The following is a 25,054-nucleotide window of genomic DNA, read 5'->3' on the forward strand; positions in this document are numbered from 1 at the left end:
GAAACCTATACTTGCCCTTACGTCTAACAGTATACAATGTGTAGGAATGTCTGCAAGAAAATGAACAGCGTTCAAAGTAAAATTCAGCACTTCTTCCTGCTCTAGGACTGGGATCGGCTTCCCTTCCCCAAGTTCACAATAGTTCAAAAGTCACAGGGGTTCCCTTCCCCTTGAGTTCAAATCTACCAGCTTTTCAAAAATTACTTCGTATCTCCTTTGTCAAGTTTCTCATGTAACATTTTTATGTTACGCTTTCTACAATTAATGGCTGGTGGCAGTGGTTTACTTTTCACTACCACTGTTTTTACCGCAGGCAAGTGCTGCCGCAGTAAGACACCCATGGGTGACCATTTTGTCAAAATGCGCCCCCCCCCTCGTCGTCTTTTTACGCCATTTCTTGTTTGAAAGGTCGTTTTTGAGATTTACAAACCAGGTTTGGTCCTTTTCTTAGTTTTGCCTTTGGCGGGATTCACGAATGAAGCCCGCCTCTGGCTCCAGTAGGTCTGGCAGGGGCAGGAAGTGAGGGAGGTGCCCAAAACTGCCTGTGCTTAATCCCCTTGGTTACAGGAATGCACCCAAAGGTGATTGGTAGGCTGGAATGAATGGGAGAAACCTGCATAAAAGGAAAGTCTTTTTGGCTTGGAAGGCAAAGTCAACCACAGGACGAAGGAATCCAAAGAAGAACTCGGAAGAGACGCTTGCTGCAACCTCTGGACCGTTGGTTTGCCCGGTGAAGCCCTGCTGCTGTGCTGAAGCTCTGAATTCGCCTCAACTAGAGAAGCCCTGCAAGGACGACTTCTCCCTCTTGAGTTGGTGGGACCAATCAACTACAAAGTAAGCCAGTCTGGACATACTCTCAGAGCTGGCTGTGTTTCCACTGCTGCTGTTGCAACCTAAGTGGCAGGGAGAGGAACAACAGATTGTGTGCGTTGCTTTTAAGTCAGACCCCGAGCGCTAGGAAGATCCTCTGGACTTCCTTGATGCATGACTGACCAAGCCGGAGTCCCCTCAACAGAGTGCTGGACCACAGAAGCAAGGAAAGTCTGAAATGGTATCCGAGAACCGCTGTGTTGCTATTTGCTGTCAGACGCAAGGAGCTGAAACACCGAAGGACTGCTGAATTGAAGTTTGCCCATTGCTGCTGCTGACCGTCCTATTGCAGAGCATGAGTCCCCAGACATCCTCCCTCTTGTCCCCACGACTGAGGCTCAGGGACAACAAGATCTGCAGGGCTGTACAGGAACAGAAGCCAGCTCGAACCATTTCTTTAAACCATAGGTACTGTAATGTCTAAGTTAACTTACCTCTGGTTGTGTAGCCTTGCTTGCTTGCTCTCAGTTGGTGCTGTGTGACACAATGCAAAGATGATGCCTATGGAGTTTGTCAGACTCCAAAGTCCAAAGAAACACAGAAAATACACCACATTAAAATTACATGAGATATAAAAAGTCCTTAAGTCCAGCAAAAGAGCTGGGGCTCTCTAAGGAAGAAGGGAATTGGCACATTTCTGAAAACTCTCCAACAATTTTTTACCCTCGAGTGAGTGAGCTCTCTCACTCTCTCATGTGTTTTGACCAAAGTGGGATTTTGTGTTTTCACTGTTTTTGGGGTCTGAAACTCCATAGGCATCTGCTTTTTGTATGGTGAGACAGCACCTTCAGTGGAGTGTCGCAGAGAAATCCTTTAGATGTCTCACAAGGTTTAAATACCTTTTCTTGTGTGAACTACAGTTCCCAAGAATAGTAAAGTGAAATTAACTTTACTTTTCTCTTTGTTTGTCAAAAGGGCCCGGTCTTCTTTTTTCGCCATTTTCTGTTCTTGAGTTTGTTTTTGTTTTACTCTTTGCGTAGAGACAGATATGAGCCCTTTGTTTTTCCTGCCTTTGGCGGGCTTCAGTGTCTAGAAGGACACGTTGTGAGAAGGGTCCCGAAATGCCCTGTTTCTTTGTCTCTAGGAATGCCTGAATGCAACCAGTCCTGATTGCCTGGCTGGCCTTTCAGGACAGCCACCCTGCTGTGCGATTGACAGCCTAGGCTGTGCATAAATGGGAGAAACCTGCTTAAAAGGTGTGTTTTTTGGGAATAGAGGCAGAATCAACCACTGAGAAATAAAAACCATGAACGAAGCTTGCTGCATCCTCCAGGACCTTTGAATTGCCCGGTCAAGCCCTCCTGCTGTGCTGAAACTCCTTTTTCATATCCACAGAGAAGCTCCAGATGGAACGACTTCTCCCCTTAGGTTAGTGGGACCAACTAGCCCTGAGACCAACTCCACTGGACCATCATCCCCGACTGGAGAGTAATCCATAGTCGAATGAAACGTCTGATGCGGTAACTAATCCAGCTAGAAGCTCCAGGAGTCTCGTAAGGACCCTCCAGGAGCAGGACGACCAGAGCTTCAGTCCCCTCACCAGAGTGAAGGAACCAAGGAGTGAAGGAAACCCAACCGGTATCCAAGATCCGCGACGGTGCAGTTTGCTAAGCGCTGAAACCACAAAGTGCAGCTGAACCATGAAAAGCCTGTAGCTGCCGACGACCTCCCAAGTACTGCTGCAGAAGCCCTCAAGACATCCTTTTCTACAAACTAACTTTGTGCAAGACTCTTTCTGATCTAAGCAGTGCCTCAGCTCCGTAGACTGTGTTCCAATTGACTTTGGTTGTCCTGGCTCCCTGAAGGCTCTTCTAGTCCATGGACTTTGATATTGTCTGTTCCTCATAGGTGGTCGCTTGTTGTGAACTGTTACTGCTGGGAAAGGCAGGTCTAAATTTCATTGGAAGATTTAGTTGTCCTCACATTTACTGAGAACCTGTTAAACCTTTCCTTCCTACAAACACCGAATCTGCAAAGTATAACTAGTGTGATATATCAATGCCATTAATATCCTTATAATTGAAGTCACCCAAGGGTGTAGGAATTGTGTAAAAAGCATATGCAAAGATTATCCACTAACTTGTTCCGATTCTGGATTCTTTGAAGTTTCCTCAGCAGAGATGCCTGGGCTCCTAGGTGGAGGCAGCTTGCATAGTCTAGGCGGGACAGGATGATGGGAGTTGATGGCTGTAATACGGTGGGGCTAGGCGTGGTAAGGGAAAATACGCCCCGAGAATCCGTAGATGAAGAAGCAGGTTTTGGATAAGATAGTGTTTTGGGTGAGGGATAAGTCCGAGTCCAATGTGCATCCAAGGGTTTTTACCACGTTGGAGATTGCTAGTGTTTGTCCTAGTGGATTGGGCCACGGGATTGGTAGGGGGAGGAGGTATGTTTTCCTGCAAACTAGGATTTCAGTTTTCCCAGGTTTCAGCATGAGGTGGTTGCTCGTCATCCAATGGTCAATATCCGAGAGGCATGATGACAGGTAAGGACTGCCAGAGCACTGAGATTTGGGGATTTTGAGGATAATCTGGGTGTCGTCTGCATAGTTGTAGCAGGTAAGATTGTACGAGCGGATGATTGCCAGGAGGAGTTTTAGGTAGAAGTTGAAGATAAGGGATGATAGGGAAGCTCTTTGTGGGACACCTTTAAGTGGTCGTGATTATGGATGTGAACTGGTGGAGGTGCAAGATTTGTGATCGATTTGAGATGAAGGAGATGATCCATGAGAGGGCTGTGCTTCTGATTCCTAGTGTTTGTAGCCCGTCTAGTAAGATGTTGTGATTGATGGTATCAAAGGCTGCAGAGAGGTCCAGCAGGATGAGAACAGTACAGACCTTCTTTCTTTTTAGGTTATCCCAGATGGAGACTAGGGAAGATTCTGTTCTCCTTAATGGTCTGAAGCCGAATTGTGCAGGGTCCAAGAGGTTGTTGGCTTCGGCAAATTGGCCAAGCTGTTTGTATGCCGCACAGTCCATGAGTTTGGTGATGAAACGTGTGTTGGAGATAGGCTGGTAGTTCTGGGGGAGGAGGGGGATCGATGTTTGATGTAGGATATTTTAAGTGCTTTCGGGAAAGATCCTGATGTGAGTGAGTGGTTAAGGATTGTACGTCGGACATTACCTGCACAGGTGGAGGCTAGGATGTTTGAGTGAGGGTGGGCAGGGGTTCTTAGGGGAGCCTGACTGGCAGCTGACTGCTACCTATGAGCGAGAGGAATACTGGGTGTGTGATGGAGAGAAAGTCGAGGAATTGTATCAGGGGTGGGGGGGTCATGGTTTGGACAGAGGTCTGTCAGGGAGTTTATGCTTTAGTTTAGAGATGATGGTGGAGTCTTTCGTTGGCGGCATTGAGAAAGTGGAGTGACAAGGTGTCACATAGGGGTTGGGAGCTTGGTGGGGGCAGGCTCGAGCATGCGGGGGATTTGAATTGGGCTATGATTCTATGTAGTTCCTTACTCAGGTTTCGAGCCATTAGGATTCGGTTCCCATAGAATGTTTTCTTGCTTTTATTGATTTACCGTCTGTATGTTCTCGTTGCCCCTGCTAGGGTCGTTTTGTTCTGGGCAGAAGGTTCGGCTCTCCAGGTCTGTTCCAGACGGTGCTTGAGAGTTTTGAGAGATTTGAGATTGGCAGTGAACCACCTAGGCGTTTGTCCTGATCTCCGCGAGGTCCGTTTTCTTGGGGTGAGGGGAGTGAGGGCATTTGTAAGCCAGAGGTCGAAGGATTCGATGGCTGGAGGTCCTTCCTGGAGGCAAAGTGTATGGAGAGAGTTGAGAAGTGAGTGCTCTAGATCTGGGGGATTAGTTAGCAAACCTACAGAACTGCATAGCAAATTGCTATGCAACACTGCTAACAAGGTTGTATGCCTTGTTAGTACATCATATTCTTTCTTTCCTATATTCCTTTCTTTGACAGTTCAAGTTTCTTAACTTTGGTTCCAAGCTTTTCTCACTTCTACTGGTTCACGTTTCTTGCAGGATATATGGAGTCTTTCGTGTTGTTTGGGAGCGTCTGCCGGATTCTTATAGGCCCATTGCATCCTCGCCGTACGGCTCACTCAAGTGGTGGACCGTGTCGAAGGCCGCGGAGGGATCAAGTAAGATGAGGGCACTCGTCTCTCTGCGGTCTGATGCCGTGCAATGTCATCAGTTGGTCCCACCAACTCAACCGGAGAAGTTGTTCCATCCGGAGCTTCTCCGTCTAGGTGAAAAAGGAGTTGAGCACAGCACCAGGTTTTCACTGGGAAATTCAAAGGTCCAGGATGTTGCAGCAAGCTTCGTTCATGGTCTCTTCGTCAGGTGTTTCTCCCCGTGGTCAACTCTGCCTGTAGTCCCAAAAACACTCACCTTTTAAGCAGGTTTCTCCCATTCATGAAATGCCTAGGCTGTCAATCACACAGCAGGGTGGCTGTCCTGAAAGGACAGCCAGCCTATCAGGACTAGTTGGATTCAGGCATTCCTAGAGACAAAGGACAGGGGAGTTTCGGCACTCTCCCTCACATCCTGTCCTTCCAGACACACTAGGACAAGGGCAGGCTTCAGGGCTGAAGCCTACCAAAGTCAAGCCAAACAAAGGGCTCAAACCGGTCTCAGTCGAAAACCCAAGAAAGACCTCTCAAACAAAAAAGGGTGAAAAAAGAAAACTGGGGCCATTTTGATAAAATGGTCACACATGGGTGTTGTACTGCAGCGGAGGGTTCAGCTTGCGGTAGAAAAGCACAATGGTAGGAAAAATGAAACCACCGCCACTGGCCATTTAAAGTAATGAGGGTAACACAAAATGTTACATGAGAATGGAGGATAAGGGGCTACTAGGTAACTGCCCCCAGCACAACACATAAGATGGTGTGTGCTGTAGCTACAAAGAGAAAAGATAAGTAAAGTCAATTTCACTTTACAATTCTTGGGAACTGTAGTTCACACAAGAAAAGGAATTTAAACCTTATGAGAAATCTAAAGGGATTTCTCTGTGACACTACACTGAAGGTGCTGCGTGTCAATACAAAAAGCAGATGCCTATGGAGTTCGTCAGACTACAAAAACTGAAAAAATCCCAATAAGGTTAAAAAAAAAAAAACACATGAGGGATAGAAAAAGGTCTCTCACTCCAGGGTGAAAATGTAAAAGTCCCAAGTCCAGCAAAAGAGTTGGGGCTCTCTAAGGTTGAAGGGAATTAGAACAGAAATGAAAATTCTCCCTAACAAAAACCCTTTGAAGGACCACAGTCCGAGGTGTGAAGTGAAGGAAGGATTTCTAAAATGTGTGCATTTTTATATAGAACAAAGTAAGGTAGGGAGTGGTTAGGTCCCGGTTAGTTAAGATGTTCATAGAAATGGTAAATCTTCCTGACCTGGGTTAACACCAGAACTTTTTGCTTTACTAGTGGGATATTTTTCCTTAGAACCTTGTTCCACACACAGAATCTTTTTCTCTTTTTATGGGTATAATTTTTTGACTCTCCATAGTGTCTTTTTAAAGTTATCCTCTTTTACACCATTTGGCAAAAAGTGCCTGTTGTTGATGGGTTGCCCTAGGGGCTCCCCTTTTTAAACTTTCACTGGCTGACCTTGAGAGAACTACAGCTCCCAATGGTAGAAAGGATCTTTGGATCCCTTTTACATTTTATTAGGTGAAACCAGCACACCCCACCTTATGTGGAGTGCTGGGGAGATGCAATGCATCCCCTTCCATGCTAAAACTAACAATTATGTTACAGGGACAAGCTTACCTTTAATGACTGGTGTCAGTGATTGCTTGTATTAATTTGGTGCACCTTTACCGCGGGCTGTGTTCACAGCTGCAGTAAATGCACCTAAGGGTGCTCATTTTACCAAAATCGCCCCAATCTTTTTTTCACCATTTTAGTGTTTGTCCTTTCCTGTTCCTTCCCCTGACTTCCAGGGCGGGAAATTCCTTTGTGCGATTTTTATCTTTGGCGGGAGTCCCGGCCAAGGCTTCAGTCTGTCTGAAGGCAGGAAGCGAGGGAGGGGTCCAAAACTCCACAGCCCTTTGTCATCCTCCTTGCCTGACTGGGGACAAATCCCAGTGGGGGGCTGGCTGTCCTGATTGGACACCAAGACCGTCCCTTCTTGTAAAATACAGGGAGAGAATGCAGAGGTTGTGTTTAATTCCTTTTTAAATACTGCGAACATAGAAGCTGAAGACAAGTCGACCACTGGAACTGAAACCGAAGAGGATGAAGGAAAAGCGGCACAAATGATTTCTAGCGACTGGAGAGCTTGCTGTGTAACCAGCGCCTGCTGTAGCCCTTCCTTCCAATCGATTGGGGACTCCAAAAACAACGACCATGATCCAGAGCCTGTTGAGATCCACTAGACTCAAGACCTGCATTTGAGCCATACCACACGTTGTTGCGACCAATGGAGTAACTTTGCCGAAAATGTTGGGGGGGGGACATGCCATCTGAAGAAAAGGTGCCCCATTCAAATGAATGGGGACAACATAGTGTGCTATGAAAGTTGGGGGTACAAACACCCCTGTCCCCGCCTAAAATTACGCCCATGGTTGCGACCATGCAGGGCTGCAATAGCCTGGTGCCTCGAGCCAATGTGAGGTGCACAGTCTTCCGAATTACGAATCTTGCTGAAACTTCGTGGGCATCCTGGTGCATCTCCAGAGACACAAATCGAGTCCGAAAAGTCCCCTCAGAGTGCTGGACCTTTGTAACGTCGAGAATTCAACCACGATTTTCTGTCTTCGGTGCTCCTTGATAAGGCGCCAAATCTGCAGAACCACATTCAGCCTTGAGAAAAACCTTGCCTAGAGCCTTCTTCATTGATCCCTGCTGCAAAGGTTACTTCTGAGGTCTTGTTTTCAGTCAACACGAAAAGGAATCCACTGACTGGGTATTTGGCTGCAGATCCTGAAGTCCTCCTGCTGCAAAATATTCTTCAATGCTGAGGTACTGTGTTGGCTTGGGTATGTACTTATGTTAGGCAATATAGTATGCAGTACCCTGGGGGAGACAGCACCATCTTTGTCCTCTTGGAAATAGTTAAGACACTTTGTTATAAGCATACACTACACAGGTTGGTAGAATGACTGAGCCGCCAGGCTTATCTCAAGAGGGGTCACAATGTGAGCTGTAGAGTTATCAAACAAATTCACAGTGACAAGTATCCAAATAAACACTTACACTCAAGGTTTCTTGATTAAACAAGCATGTATTAATTTAACAGTCAATTGAATAAGCCTTCTTTAGAAGGGAACATAATATGTAACAATGAAATACTTCAAAAATACACACTCAATTTCAATAAATCAGTAGATACCCGCATGGGATGGCACACAGAAACTACACCCTGAGGTGACTTAAATAACTAGGACACTGTGGACATTGATATATTTTTGTTGCCCCCACCTTTGTGAGCAGGAGCTCGCTAGGGCCGCTGCCGTGTGCTGCATGAGTAGCACACCCAGCCCGGATTCAACAGAACTACGGAGGTAAGCTCAGGCATTAACAATGCTGCCTTGAAGCTTCGCCGTCCGTGCATGAATCACAGAATCCGCCGTGGATTCAGCAGCACCCACAATTCTGCTGCTACATATTCTGCAAAGCGCACCATTTGCTGATTTCGGATCCCATCCACCGCCGCATCTATTGGGATACACACGAGGCAATCTCTCTACAAGATTGCCGCCTCCCATGTATAGGCAACTGCATGATGTTCTCCTCTCCCTCTGCCTGGCTTCCCCTTTGCCCGGATTGGGCATGAAGTGCTACATTTCAGCTAACCAATAGCCGGCAGGCTATTAGCCGGCCAGGAAAGAAGGCCTTGCACTGACTGAGCTGACAGAAGGCTACAGGCGCTAGGAGCTGCCATGCTGCCCGGTTGCACACAGACACAGCTTGTGTCATAGGTGAGACCAAAATCTATCCATACAACACTCCTGGAGCCTGTCTCTATTGTCCCCGCATAGCTCCATATAGCTGGCAGCAAGTTCTCTAAAGCCACTTCGCACTAACCGACCGGCGCAGGCGTCTCCCGCCATTGCTCCCTCTCCCATAAGAAACCATCTGAACAGCTGCATGCCTCCACTCGGCTACAGTACTCATCGACTATTTTCACCAGTGCCAGCCCTAGCTGCCAAGGATTGCATCTACCACTGTTAGCCCTAGCAACCATTGTTGATTGTGTCCACCGGCGCCAGCCCCAGGTCCTAGGCCATCGATGGCTCCTACCATTGCCAGCCTCTTAGCCCAATGAGTCCAACTGAACTAGCGCACTGAACACTATTCTATCCATCTTGCTTAATTATTTCTGCACAAGCACCCCACCTTACCTGTTGCACAAATGCATCCCTCTGGGACCCACTACACAGAACCTACCCATCTCTTCTCCCCCTACTCCACCGTCCTCATTACTCTCTCCCTCTGGGCCAACTGCAGCTTGCTGCCTGCCCACCCAGACCCCACACCACTACCAGACATCATGCACTCTGCACCATCCACAATACCACAAGCCACATTCAATCTCTGCGCCACTGACCCGCCTGGTCACCACCTTAAGTTCTGTAGACTAAGAACGCGCACCAAGCCTCTCTCCTTTCACTGCAACACTCCTCCATCCACTCACCATAGAAACCTCAGGCTCTGCTCTGGCACTCACACACCATGCTCTCACACACACACACACACACACACACACACCCTACCACTCCGCACCGATCACACCCCAACCTCTTCCACTCATATACCTCCTCTCCGTCCCCCATCATCAGCACTCCTACTCCATCACCAGCCAACCTTGACCTAAAATGCGCACTCAATGCTCGCTCCATCCCTGCCCATGCCATCGAGATCAATGATCTCATCACCTCCCACAAACTAGATATACTAGCCATATCCGAAACCTGGCTCCTTAGAATGTGCAACCAACAGTGGGACAACAACGCTGACCTTCTCACTGCCAAACTAGCTATCTCCCCGAACTGCACTATAAACCTCATAATCACTTACAGACCACCAGGATCACCCCCTGAATAACAGAAGCAACTCCTCCAAATCATAGGTAATAACCTCAAAAGCTCTACCAAAACCTTCATACTCGGTGACCTTAACCTTGTCTTAGGCTGCTGCTAACCTAGCTAAAGAACCTCTCACACTTAGGGCTTGAACACAAAATCACCACTAACTCACTGCAAAGTTCGAACCATTGGCTGGATTGCAGATCACAACTGTTCATCTGCCATCACCTGCATCACAGCCCTTCCATGGACGGACCACCACTACATTCAATTTGCCATTCCCACCACACCTACCCACAAAAGCCTTACTCATGCCCCCCCGCTAAAGTAAGAAGCTCTAAAAAAAACTCACTGCTACCAACCTCGCTCCTCTTCTCGATATCCCTGAACTCAAACACCCATTTAACCAAGACCACACCTCGCTCGCTAATACTTATAACAATGTCCTCACCCAAGCCATTGAGACACTTGTCCCTCTAGAAGATAAAAAAAAAATCCATGCACTAACTCCTGGTTCACAGAAGAGCCATCTACCATGCGCATCAAGAAACAAAAAGCGCTCTCCAGGTGGCAATTAACACCCAACCAATCCTCTCTCAATTAATTCAAAGAAATCTCACGGACCTACAAAAACACCATATTCCAAGCCAAATCTGAATCCTACAACCAAAGAATTACCAAAGCCAACTCTAAAACAAAAGAAATATTCTCCATATTCAAAAAACTCACCGCTCCCGCTTCCAGTCCTGATGAAATCATCAAGGATGAAGCATGGTGCACAGGCATCCAGACTGCCCTACTTAAAGGTAAAACGCTCCAAGATAAAATAGCCTCCCAATGTAAAGCCCTCAATACAAACTACAGTCCTCCCTCCCCCTCCACTCACAATCCTCACCCGCAAATACCCCTCTTTGCTTTCAAAGAAGTCACTGAGCTAGAAGTCTCCGACCTCCTCAAAAACATCAAACCATCTACCTGCAAAGGGGATATCTGCCCACCCACCATCATCAAAGAATGCTCAGAAGCACTCACCCCTATCCTCACAGCATTCATCAATGCCTCATTCTCCTCTGGAACCATACCACAATGCCTAAAAGAAGCCTGGGTTTGCCCACTCCTAAAAAGAAAAACAAAAATAAACAAAAAACTCCATTGACCCAACCTCCCCCAATAATTATCACCCCATCACCACCGTCCCCTTCCTCCTCAAAATCTTAGATAAAGCCGCCCATAACCAAATGCAACATTACCTGGAAACCTATGCTATTTTAGGCAAAAGACAATCAGGATTCCGTAAAGGCCATGCGACGGAAACTGCCCCCCGAGATTTAAAGAATCAAATCACCAAAATAATGGACACAGGCAAACCTGCTCTACTGCTCGACCTGTCAGCAGCATTTGACCTCCTGGACCATGGCATCCTCACCTCTCACCTTTTCAATGCAGCTCACTTCTCCCACAAAGCAACCACATGGATCACATTTCTAGAAGGCAGGGCCATGAAAGTGTACTCTGACCAGGCCAACGCTCCACCTGCCACCATCAGCTGTGGAGTCGCACAATGGTCATGCACCGCACCTCCCCTCTATAACCTTTTCACCAAACCCCTCTTTGACTTACTGGACTCTCTCAGCATAGCTTACACAAACTATGCCGACGACACACAAGTACTCCTCCCCCTTACCGCAGTCTATGACCAAGATACAAAAACTCTACTCAACATTTACACCACTATCCAAAATTGGATGGCGATCAATGGTCTTTGCCTTAACGGCGACAAAACCGAGATCATCACCATCTTAGCCCCTAGCGAAACTCTAACCAAGCTCAGCCAAGATTATTCTCACATGACCATTGACAGCACTAACATACCTGTCTCTTCTGCCGTGAAGACTTTAGGAGTCTACCTAGACGCCACACTCTATGACAAGACAAGTTAGCGACATCTCCTCCACATCCGCACTGCCCACCAAACTAATCTATGCCTGAATACCATTCCTTAACACACCCAACTGCCTCTCCATCGCCAGAGCCACCATAGGGGCCAGACTGGACTACTGCAAAGCCCTCTCAGCAGGCACATCTACCAAAAACCTAAACAGGCTCCAAATAGTGCAAAATAATGCGCTCAGCGCTGCACTGCACATTCCCAAATTTGACCATATATCACAGGCCCGAAGAAATGCACATTGGCTCCCAGTGAAGGAAAGAATCGATAACAAAATACTCACCCGCACAGACAAATGCATCAATCACACGGCACCTCCCTACTCATCAGAAACCATAACCAAGAATTCTTCCCTACGTACCAAAAGAAGCCACCATGCCAACCAACTCCCAGTTCCTACTATAAGAAGAGCCAAAGCTGCTGGCATTAGCTTCCCACACATTGCACCTAAGCTTTGGACCGCCCTCCCCAACTCTCTCAGAGCTGAACCTTCTCTGTACTCGTTTTGCAAAATACCTCAAAACCACACTATTCACATAGCCCTATCACTGCCCTCTCCCTCTTGACCCGCTACTGTTCCATTATGATCTAAGTACTTAATGCCATGTTACCAAATATGCTTTTGCTAAACAAATTGCCTTGTAACCATTTATGCCTTCCTTTGTAACCAGACCAATGTTCTTTATGTAACAGCGCCACAATGCCCCTGGGCTGATTGTGCGCTTTAAAAATACGAATAAATAAATAAATATCACTAGCACATTTAGAGCAATACTGAGGTTAGTGTCAAAAGGAAAAGACTGGGGAAATAATAAAATGGTTAAATATTCATAAGCAGGTAAGTAAGTACTTTTTGAACCCTTCAGTGCAAAGTAAATTAACCCTTTCCTGAAGGATAGTTAAAGCACAAAGTCAGAGGTAAGTAGAGTCTTTCAGGGAGCCAGGACAGCCAATGTTAATTGAGCAAAAATCTAGGTGAGCTGAAGCCCTTCTTGCAGGTAGGTAAAATGTCTTGCACAATGTTTTTAGAAGTCTTTGTATAAAATGAAATCGCTGTAGGGCCACAAGCAGGGAGGCTTGTGATGGGTAAAACTGTATGCAACTCTGCAAAGGCAACCAGGACAAGTCTCAACTGAGAGCTAGCAAGGCTACACAACAAAAACTAAGTCCCCTTCGTTTTACAACCTTAGAGCAGACCAACCCTTCCCACACTTCAGAAGGAACCTCATCAAACACATCAACGCTAACAATGACTAGACACCTGTAATGAACCTTCACAAGTGTTGCCCTACTCAATGTACTCAGATATGTGTAACCCTATGTTTATAACTGCTAACTCTGTATATTGCTATTGCACATTCATGTAAATACTGCAACCGGTAATGTATAGTCCTGTAATATTGTAATACGTAATATTGTAATCTTATTCATGTAGATTTGTAACATTGTAAGCCTCGCATATACTTGCTGTTGCGCCCGGTAACCTATGGGTCTGGAGCGCATTATAAATAAATAAACAAACAAACAAACAAACAGTACCTTTGGTTTGAAGAAAGTGGCTCCAGCTGGCTTCTGTTCCTGTGTAGGTCTGCAGATCCTGTTGTCCCTGGGCATCAGTCATGGGGACAAGAGGGACGACGTCTCGGGACTCCTGCACTATGAATTGAAGGTCAGTGGCAGCAATGGGCAAACTTCAGATCACCGGCACTTCGCGGTTTCAGCTTCTTACGGCTCTCGCAAATAGCACCACCGCGGTTCTTGGATACCTTGATGGACTTTCCTCGCATCTGGGGTCCAGCACTCTGTTAAGGAGGCTCAGGCTTAGTCAGTCCTGCTTCATCAGAGTCCGGAGGACCTTCCTGTAGCTCGGGTCTGACTTAAAAACGAGACCCTCGATTCTGGTGTTGTTCTCCCTGGCAATCAGTTCCTGAAGCAGCAATGGAAGTACAGCCAGCTCTGCGAGGATGTCCAGACGAGTTTGCTTTGGGGTTGATTGGTCCCACCAACCCAAGCAAAGAAGTCATCTGTTGCAGGGCTTCTCTTGTCGAGGCGAATTTGGAGCTTCAGCAATGCAGCAGGACTTCACCGGGCAAACCAATGGTCAAGGAGTTGCAGCAAGCGTCTCTTCCAAGTTCTAGTTCAGATTCCTTCGGCCAGTGGTTGACTGCCTTCCAAGCCACAAGCCTCACCTTTTATGCAGGTTTCTCCCATTCATTCACAGCCTAGCTGTCAATCACACAGCAGGGTGGCTGTCCGCCAAGGACAGCCAACCAGCCAATCACCTTTGGGTGCATTCCTGTAACCAAGGGGATTAAGCACAGGTAGTTTCTGGCACCTCCCTCACTTCCTGCCCTGCCAGTCACGCTGCAGCCAGAGGCGGGCTTCACCAGTGAATCCCACCAAAGAAAACGAACAAGGGGCCAAACCTGGTTTGGCACACACAGTAAATCTCAAGAAGGACCTTTCCAACAACAAATGGCAAAACAAGACGACTGGGGCCATTTTGACAAAATGGGCACTCATGGGTGCTTTACTGCAGCTGCAATTCCAGCCGCTGTAAAAACACAATGGTAGGAAAAAGAAAACCACTGCCACCAGCCATTAAGTGTAGAAAGGGTAACACAAATGTTACATGAGAAACTAGACAAAGGGGATACTAACAACCCTCCAGCACCCTATGGTAAAATAGTGTGTGCTGGGTCTAGAAAATTACAAAAAGTAAAGTCAATTTCACTTCACTGCTCTTGGAAACAGTAGTTTCACCAAGAGAAGGCATTTAAACCTTTGGGAAATGTAAGACTTCCCTCTGCCAAAGCAATGAAGGTGCTGTGTGTCTTGTAAAGATGATGCCTCTGAAGTTTGTTAGACTCCAAAGTCAAAAGAAACACAAAACACAGAATTAAAAGTACAAAATCCCAAAGTTCAACAAAAGAGCAGGGGGTCTCTAAGGTGGGAGGAATTTAGCACTAAACTGAACATTCTCCCTAACAACTAACCTTAAGTCTGTTAGGATTTCTGTGTAGCTGTGGGTTGTTTTCTGTGATGGGGAGGCCTCTGATCCAGTGCACCCGGTCCCACTGCTAGAATCCTGCAAGGGTGTCTTCTGCAAAGCCCCTGGACCCTCTTCTAACCCTAAAAGTAAAGTACTCCCCTGTTTGAACAGTCTTCCTAAGGAACTCTGACTTTTGCTACTTAAGAGCCTATTCTGACACTGTCTGTTGGTCACTAGATCCTAGTGACCCCCTCTTCTGCCACAGAGAACACCCATGCTCCAAGAATAAGGGAAATAATGTTAAGGGATGGGGCCTTTTGCCTAGAAAATAAGTGTTTAAAAGTAAGTTACTTGTAAAATCGTTGGTTGTAAACTGTTACTCTAAGAGTGAACAGTTACAAAGGTTCTTACTCACCGTGAATGCGTGATGCACTATTCTTAAAAAGTATGGTTAACATCTTTCTTTCCTTCGAAACCGTTTTGCCATTCTAATAGAAAGTAGATGTGAAGGTATATTACTCACGTGTGATTAGGTTGTGCCTCTTCCCAAAAGTAATGTGTTGGTTTCACCAGATTATTCCTGTTGGGATAATTGTATGAGTGTCCGCCAACCGGGTCTTGCTTCCCCTGACTTGCTGCTAGCCTGTCCAGAACAAGTCTGCATTAGGTTTCACCTACCTAGAATAATTGAGTCATTCATTAAAGTGTAACGTTGGGTTTTGCTTTCCCTGTGCTGTTGTAGACAGACTCACAGAGTCTCTTTGGTTCGAACTGTCCCTCACAAGTCATACATGAGGTACTTGTATAGCTGGGAAAGATCTAACCTGGATTTCATTGTGAGGTTAAAAAACTATATGGGGATTACTTACCTTGAGTTAGCTGTGTGCAATCCAAAAATAAGTTACACAAGTTACTTGTTACCTACATCTGTGTTATACTGATCTCAAAAGCACGTGTATTTGAATATTACATCCCTAGGTTTTACTCACCTAGAATAACTAATCACAAAAGTAGTTCTAGGTTTTTACTGTGCCTGGAGTAAGTGTTCCACTATTCACAAAAGGTAGATTGTCCAGTTGACTGATTATGTGATTTGTGAGAGTCACTGTACAACTGGTAGGGTCTACTGCTCTTGCATTACTGAATGTAATTGTGAAAGTAACCATTGGCTTTTACTCCCCAAGAATAGGTGTGACCTATACTGAATGTGTATGGAAAGGTTTGACTTCCTTAGAACTACTGTCAGGTGTTCCAAATAAGGTTTATGCTTTGGTCTGTGAACCTTCAAGCATAGTGTTGTGTTTTTATAATTGTGATAACATATAATGTGTGATAGTACTTATTTACCCCTAGATTTATCTGGGCCTACCTGTATTTAAATAAACCATTTATTTTTACAATACATAGGTTTTCAGTATTTCTTTGTACCATTTGCATTATAAATTCATCTGTACTGATTCGACAGCCCTCGCTCCCTCCTAAAATAAGCCTGGCTACTCGGTTTACGCTACCATGAACTCAGGTGGTACAGCCTTATACTAAGAGTGATTCTTGTAATGCCTCAGTTGAATGGTTTTACTATGCCCTTAGTTGGACTTCAGAAAAACTGTCCCAACAGTCCCTAATAGCAGCCAATAGATATTAAAGAGGATGGGTGAAGTGACAGATTGCCTGGGAAGTAGGATTACTGATTATGTGAACAGATGGAATACATTTTTCGGTGGGACTGCGCTGCATTCTATTGGAAGTGGTGATGTGTGTTTGGGTGGATTAAGTCGAGCAGTGCTTATTGCTGATGTATGCAGGTGGGTGGGACGTGCCCGGGCGGGATACATCTACGTTCCATTGTGATGGAGTGCTTCACTTTCCAACGAGGCAAGGCTGACAGCTAGTTAGATGTGTTCTAGCAGAGCTCATCATAAGGCCGGACTAAGATGCATTCCGTGGGGGCTATGTCCCTCTTGTCGACTCAGGTGCGAGTAGTTTTCCCAGCCGATGGACCAAGCCTACGAGGATGCTGAAGGGAAAAGCCAGGTTTTGAAAGCCTTCCTGAAGGCGAGGTGAACCTCTGCGGCAGATGAATGAATGGGATCTAATTTCAGATGGTGGGTGCTTGATCTGAGAAAGAGGAGCCCCCTATTTGGATTGATTATGCCCCTGGAATGTCAGAGTGCTGCGCCTGACGACAATGCATTACTTACCGTAAAAGCATTTCTGATGGTTGTATCTGCTTAGATTCACATGCTGTGCATAGTCCGACATCCAGTGGTCACTGCGGAGTATTGCATTTTGTTTTTCGTTGTCAAAAAGGGGACGTCGACAAGGCGTGTCTCTAACACTATCCCTATAGTGACGTGCAGTGTACCCACAACCCCACACGCGTCGAGGTCCCTCTGTTTGTATTTTTTCTGCCCTGAGGGAGCCTTCTATACGTGAGTGAGTACAGAAAAGAGAGAGAGATGTAGAAAGATGTCTATGTTCCTTCCATCCGAGCGGGGAGGAAGGGTGGGCGCATGTGAATCTAAGCAGATATAACCATCAGAAATGCTTTTACGGTAAGTAATGCATTGTCTTCTGATGTTTGTTAATCTGCTTAGAATCACATGCTGTGCATAGACTAGAGAGCTGTACCCGGAGTTGGAGGTGGGTTGTGAGAAGGAACAGTAGAGAAAAGATGTCTCATTACTGCTTGTCCCACCTGGGAATCAGATCTAGAGTGAGCATCTAGACAGTAGTGTTTTGTAAAGGTGTGAACAGAACTCCAGGTTGCCGCTTTGCAAATGGACTCAAGGGGAACGTTTGCAATAAATGCTATGGATGCCCCAGTGCCTCGAGTAGTGTGCTCTTGGCTTGAAGGGTAGTTCTCTCTTAGCAAGAGTGTAACAGAGCGTGATGCATTGAACAATCCATCCAGATATAGTGGACTTTGAGACTGCATCCCCTTCTCTTCCTGCTGCCACCGAGACAAAGAATTGATTAGTCTTTCTCAGTGGCCTAGTTCTTTCCATATAAAACATAGCCTAGTTCTTTCCATATAAAACATGACAGCTCTGCGCACATCTAGTGTATGCAGGCTCTTTTCTCCCAAATTGGAAGGGTTTTGAAAGAACGTTGGTAGTTCTATTGACTGGTTGACATGGAATTTCGATATGAATTTCGGTGCAAACCTTGGTTGTGTGTGTAGAACCACCTTATCTTTGTGAACTGTTACGAAGGGGTCTAGAATAGAAAGAGCCTGTAGTTCACTTACTCTGCTAATAGAGGTGATAGCTATTAGGAAAGCAGTCTTACGGGTGAGGTCCTTAACAGTTGCCTTGTGCATGGGTTCAAAGGGTGAGCCCGTGAGCCTGATAAATACCACATTAAGGTCCCAGCCGGGTGCTGGGTTTGCTATCGGAGGGTGTATTCTTTTTACCCCCTCCATGAAGGCTTTGATAACTGGGACTTTCCACCATGACACCTTAAGTTGAGAGGTGGTGTATGCAGAAAGTGCCGCTAGATGGACTTTAATAGAATTAAACACTAGACCTGAGTCCAGTAAATGGGTCAGGTAAAGGACAATTTGTGTGGGAGAGCAGTGGACTGGGTTGATGCTCTTACTTCTACACCAGGTGACAAATCTCTTCCACTTGCTAGAATAGCAGTGGCGAGTATTGGGTTTTCTAGCTTCTTTGAGAATGTCCATGCATCTCTGAGGGAGTTGTAAATGGCCAAATTCTATGACCTCAGGAGCCAGGCTGCTAAGTTCATGTTCTGTGGGCATGGGTGTAGTGTCTTCCCCTTGTCTTGTGACAGCAAGTTGTACGGGCAGGGCAGTTTCACTGGTGGGGACAGGGACATCTCCATCAGGTGCGCAAACCATGGCTGGCGGGCCCACATCGGGGTTATCAATATCATGGTGACTGGTTCCTGGTGCATCTTGTGCACTATCTTGTTCAGCAGAGGATTCGGGGGAAAAGCGTAAACAAATTTCCCTGACCATGGTATCCAGAGACCGTTCCCCTTGGAGCGGTTCTGCGGGTATCTGGAGGCATAATGTAGGCATTGTGAGTCCTCCAGAGTTGCGAACAGGTCTATTTCTGGGGAGCCCCATTGGTTGAAGACGTCGAAGACGATGTCTTCGTGTAACCGCCATTCGTACTCTGAGGGCAGAGGGAAGTCTCTGCTGAGTTCGTCTGCTAGCAGATTGAGTTCCCCTGGTACATGTTGTGACAATAGGAACATGTGTCAGAGCCCACTTCCAGATGTTCTGGGACAGCTTGGACAGTCCTGGAGAGTGGGTGCCCCCTTGCTTGTTGAGGTAGTACATGGCTGTGGTGCTGTCGGTGAGGACCATCACTGTCTTCCCTTGTAGGTGTGTCTGGAAGGCTTTTAGTGCCTTGAACACCGCAAGTAGCTCTAATAAGTTTATGTGCTTGGAAGCTACGCTCGGAGTCCAGACTCTGTGAGCAGTCTGATGGGATAGATGAGCCCCCCATCCTGTGAGGGATGAGTCTGTGGTTAGAATGGCTTCCACTGCAGGGGTGGCGAATGGTTTCCCTATTACCAGGTTTTCCTTCAACCACCACCGTAGCGAGAGAACCAAGGCCTGCGAGACCACCACTAAATCGTCCCATTGTCCGCTGGCCTGACACCACTGGCTGTTGAGCCACTCTTGCATTGGGCGCATGCGCAGGCGCGCGTGAGGTACCAAATAAATACATGACGCCATCATTCCTAGTAAGCGCATTGCTTTGCGTACAGTCACCTCTCGACCGGCCACATGTTGAGGGATCTGAAACAGCATATTTTGGACCCTCTCATTGGAGGGGAAGACAAGGCCGTCCTTTGTTCAAATTCGAGCCCCCTTGGAATTGTTTGATTTGGCTGGGGTCTAAGCTGGACTTCTTCTTGTTGATGGAGAAGCCCAGTTGGAACAAAAGGTCTACTGTCTTCTGGGTGTTTGAGAAGCATGTCTCGTAGGACTCCCCTGTTATGAGCCAGTCATCGAGGTAAGGGTATACCTGTATGGACAACCTGCGCAGGTGGGCCGCTGCCAGTACCTTCATGAATACCCTCGGTGCAGACGCGATGCCGAAGGGTAGCACTCTGAACTGGTAGAGTTTGCCCACTATCATGAACCTGAGGTATTTTCTGTGCGCTGGCAACATCAAAATATGAAAGTATGCATCTTTCATGTCTAGTGTTGTCATGTAGTCCCCCTGAGATAACAGGGGAATTACCTCCAGTAATGTGACCATACGAAATTTTTATGGTTTTACTAATTTGTTCGCTGGGCGCAGATCTAGTACAGGGCGCATGGTTAGGTCCTTTTTGGGTACAAGGAAGTACACTGAATAAATACCTTCCATTACCTGAGATAGGGGCACGACCTCTATTGCTCCTTTCTGTAGCAGCTGTTCTACTTCTTGCAGGAGGATGACTAGGTGTTCTGGTGACAGGCGTCGTCCCCTTGGAGGTCTGTAGGTGGGGGACCGATTGAACTCTATACAGTATCCGTGGCTACGGTTGACAATACCCACCGGTCTGATGTTATTCCCTCCCATGCTTAAAGGACCGATGTTATCCGGCCCCCAAACGGAGACGCATGGGAGGGGACCCGAACCTTCGGGTCATTTGGTGTTACTTGCCGGGGTGCCTCTGGGGCTGGATCCCCGGCCTCTGCCCTTGCCACGGCGTTGTCCTCTTTGGTTATACTGGTTACTGGTACCCTTATTAGAGGGCCAGTTGCCCGCAGTGTAATGCTGGTGCTGCTGTTGGCGTTGGCCACGACAAAAACGCTTGTTCCCAAATCCCCACCGGTTTGGAGGCTTTGAGATTTGGTCTAAGGTCTTTATGGTGTCGAATTCTTTCTTTGCATTTTCCAGTGCATCGTCTACTGTCCTTCCAAAGAGATTTGACTCTTCTATTGGCTTATTAATGAGTGACGCCTGCGTTTCTGCCTTGAAACCGGAATTGCGAAGCCAGACGGGACGCTTCAGCAGAAGTCCCTGCACCAAAGAACAGCCAGCAGTTTCTGCCGCATCAAGAGTGTTCTTAATGATGCTCTGGTTGACAATAGCTCCTTCTGTAACTGTAGCCAAAAGGCGAGTTCTTAGAGGTTCAGGGGCTTCTTCGATGTCCTGCTTAAGCTTTCCCCATTGAGCATCAGCGTAGCTTGCCAACAATGTATTATTATTGGCAATCCTAATTGACAACGCTGCCGTGGCGGAATATCATTTGCCCAAGGCATAAAGCTTTTTCCCTTCTTTATCTGGGGGTGCCTCGCTGGTTGACAGTAGAACCACAGCCCTCTTCCTTGTGTTAGTCGCCACTAAGGAGTCCGGGACTGAGTGACCCCCAATATATAATGGGTCTGACTGAGAGGGTGAGAACAATTTCTCAATTCTTGGATTGACCCCTCTTACCAGCGCGGGGGTGGACAGCGATGGGGTGAGTCGTCTCTTAATCGAGGAGAGGATAGGAATAGTTTGACTAGTGGGAGGTTTTTCTTTAATAATCCTTTCGACGAAATCACTATCTGGGGTGACCTCCCCAGTTTCAACTTCAAAATGCGCTGCTGCCTTCTTCAGTAGCGCATTGAAGGTGGGCTGATCGTCTACTGGAGATGGGTTCCTGACTGGCGTGGTCTGAGGAGAAGAAATGTCTATAATGTCGGGGTCTGTAGAGCCTGATGGCGACTGCCAGGGCTGTAAGCCACCTTCACCTGGGTCCTCCTCGTAGCCCTCCTCACCTATGTTAGTGTCATCAGGAAAACCTTCTCCCTCTTGTTGGTCTTCATTATTCACAAACTCATCCTCTTCCTGGAAGTGAGAGTCCTCTTCAGTGAGGTCGTAAGAGTTCATGTCTTCCTGTAGGGGGTTAAAGAGCTTTGGGTATTTAGCCCATGGCCCCTCCTGGAGTACCTCCCTTGGCCTCTTGGGTGTCCTATTTTCTGGGATGGCCATGAACCTGTCTAGCTTGTCCATACATGACTGGAACCTCTCTGCAGTCCAGTAAGGTAGGCCAGAGCGGTCTGGGAGTGAAAAGGGAGTTCCTTCTCCCTGTAGTTGCTTAGTTCTGTCCCATAGCGTCGAAGATAGAGTCCCTTCGCCTTCTGAGAAACCATCTTGCTGGCTAGGGTCTTCTGTCGACGGTGGGAGCTGTCCCAGCCTACCCTCCGGCGTCCTCAGCGTTTCTTTGGCCTTGTGAGCGGTTCGACGCGTCACCTGTCGTCCGTCTCTGGCCGTCTTTAGAAGCTATACGCGCAAGGCTTTCGGCGATCAGCTTCTCCGTCGAGGGATCGCTCGCCGTCGCGCTAGGCGGTGCCGAGTCTTTACTGGCAACGTACGCACTCTTGCGAGGCGCGTCGCCTGAGGATTTGGGGTTAGCGCCCTTATTTACAGAAAGCCCAGTCGCGGAAGCGGTGGCGGGCAGGGCTTGCGACCCTTACGGTCGGCGGAAGACGCCGGTGGGCCTGACGCCTCCGTTGACGCTATGGCTGCCTTCGTCTTCGACAAATGCGTGCCGTGGGGTATGTGCTTATGTGTTCGTCCTTGTCGCCGGGGTGTTCATCCCCATAAGCGGGGCGTGAGCCGGGCTTGTCGGGGCCAGGGACAGACGAGGAGCGGGAGCGCTCCTTCGAGAGGTCTACAACCTCCATTGCGGAGGCCGTGCAATCACTGTCCTCGTCACATTCGGCGGCAGCTGGCGAGGAGTCAGACCTAGACATCGCATAGGCTGCCCACCTTTCGACCCTGCGGTCCTTTAAAGTTTTGGGTTTAAGTAAGTTACAGGCCACACAGCCGTCCTCTTTGTGATCGAGGGGCAAGCAACGGTTACACCGTTTGTGCTTGTCCTTCCAGGTAAACTTGCCCTTGCAACGCGGGCAAAACCTAAAGGGCGTCCTCTCCATAGCTGAGGGCATGAAATGTGATTATGACCTCGAAAGAGAGGGAGGGGAAAGAGAAACGTATTCTCAGAGTGTTAACAGAGAAATGACCAACAACCCCACTCTCCCTACTGTGTTAGGCCGGCGAGGCCCGGCCACGTGTTCGGCAGCGCCGAAGGATCTCCTCCGCTCGTCCCTCCGTCGAAGATTTTGCTCGGCGGAGAACATCTTGGCAGCTACGTCGAGGGAGGGATCTATGTGTTATAGTTAATAATAATAAACGACCAAGGGTTGAGGAAATGATTTCACAATGTCTCTCGAGGAGCTCTGCATAAAGGCGACCAATAACTGGGCGGAAAAAACAATCTGAGGGACATCGACGCGTGAGGGGTTGTGGGTACACTGCACGTAACTATAGGGATAGTGTTACAGACACGCCTTGTCGACGTCCCCTTTTCGACTACGAAAAACAAAATGCAATACTCCGCAGTGACCACTGGATGTCAGACTATGCACAGCATGTGATTCTAAGCAGATTAACAAACATCAGAACTGAGGTTTCCGATATGCCTGTAGAGTGTACATTTATGTTGCAGATATTCTGCTTGTGTGCTGCGGAGAGCTCGGTGGATGATGCACTTTTCTATGAAGGTGGATCATCACCTGATCAGCAGCCAGTCAAAGACACAGAAGGTGAGTGTTGTGTTCTCTAGGGCAAGGAGGAGCCTCCCCAGCAGTGTTCTGCACCCTTTGGAGATTTCTTATTTGTAATGCGGGGGCCCCAGGTATAGGGTGTTTGCATAGTCTAAGCGTGAAAGGATGACAGAAACATTTGCAGCGGCTGTGTGGAAAGGTCAGGTAGGGAAAGAGGAGGCGGAGAATGTGCATGTGGAGTAGCAGCTTTTTGTCACGGATTTGATGTGATGTGGTCAGATCCATGTCCATAATGCAGCCATTTTTCTTTTACTGTGTTGGAGGTGGGGGGTGGGGCCTAGATATGTCACTGGGTAGGTTGGGGGAAGAGGGTGATCTTCCCGTAGAGCAGGATCTTGGTTTTTCCTGAGTTGAGAAGGAGGTGTTGGCAGTCATACAGTGTTCGATTTCTGAGAGATATGATGTGAGAACGGGGGAGGCAGAGATGGGGCAGTTTGGGAGTTTGAAGACCATTTCAGTGTCATCTGCTAAGTTATAGCAAGAAAGGCAGCAGGATTGAATTAGTGCGAGGAGTGAGCTCAGGTAGAGGTTAAAAAGTAGAGGTCAGAGAGAAGGACCCTGTGGCACTCTGTGTGCAACTGGTTGGGGAGTTGAGAAGAAGGGAGACATGTGCATTATTTGGGATCTGTTGGAAGAGGAAGCAGGACATCCAATTCAGAGCTGCGTCCCTGATGCAGAGAGAATTGAGTCTGTCCTTGACGGTGGGGTGGTCAATGGTGTCGAAGGCTGCAGAGAGGTTGAGTAGATCTAGGGCTGTGCAGCCTTCAAAGTCTGTCTTTAAGATCATCCCAGGTGGAAACTAGAGCCCAGCAGAAGCGAAATTCAAATGTGGTGAATTACTAGGGGAGAATGTATACTTCCTCAGTGCCCACATTTACTGCCATACATGATGCCGGTGTCTCCATGGAGGTCTTGAAATTACCTGTAACTGATTGCATGAGAGGGATGTATTGTGCAAGAGGGTTTCCCCCCCACTAAGTATATTGCCTCTCCTATGGGTCTCGCTGCATCTGAGAGCCGGCACCTCCTTTGAGGAATGCTCCATATGTGCACTAGTCTTCAGTCGGCAATTTAGATACTGGAGGCAGTTTCTAGTTGGGATTCTCTGTTATAGACCCGAGTGTGTCACACTCATCCAGTTATATAGCCCCTTATTACTCCTCAATGACAGAGGACAGCTCCTTTGGGACTACCTAAACCCCATAGATTTTAGGGGGAGGTATGCTTAGTCTCTCATGGGAGGGGGGAGTTTCCACCTTGTCTCTTTCTGCAAGCTCCTGAATGAGGATTTTAACATTTGCAATAGTTTGTGCAAAATAATGCCCTCGCCAAAATAAATGGATTCTTTAGACTTGCCACTAGTTGGCAGAATATGCACAGCATGCAAATCTAAACAGTCAAACAAACACCTTGTGGACAATCCCTCAACATATATTGTTGCAGGTCAACCTGTCTCTTAAATCCCTGCTCCCCTCGCAAGTACTACCCGGACTGCTTTTTGTCAGACTCGCCCTGGGACTTTCAGGCATATCCTATAAAGGGAAGCCCTGCAACGTAGGATTGATCTTCCTGACCCTTAAACATAGGATCTAGGAGAATCCAATGATGACTCGTCTCACGCATTCAAAATAACCTGACGCAGCGTAATTAACCTTGGGCTCATTCCAGAGG

The 25,054-nt window shown here is 47.4% G+C and overlaps 1 protein-coding gene across 1 annotated transcript in view; it reads right to left on the minus strand.

The window, feature by feature from the left end:
• CBL (Cbl proto-oncogene) overlaps positions 1–25,054 on the minus strand; it is a 964,911-nt gene that overhangs the window by 292,625 nt on the left and 647,232 nt on the right. The gene's annotated exons all lie outside the window — the stretch shown is intronic.

The sequence above is a fragment of the Ambystoma mexicanum genome, chromosome 9, assembly GCF_040938575.1.
Source record: "Ambystoma mexicanum isolate Mex_15411 chromosome 9, UKY_AmexF1_1, whole genome shotgun sequence".
NCBI lineage: Eukaryota > Metazoa > Chordata > Amphibia > Caudata > Ambystomatidae > Ambystoma > Ambystoma mexicanum.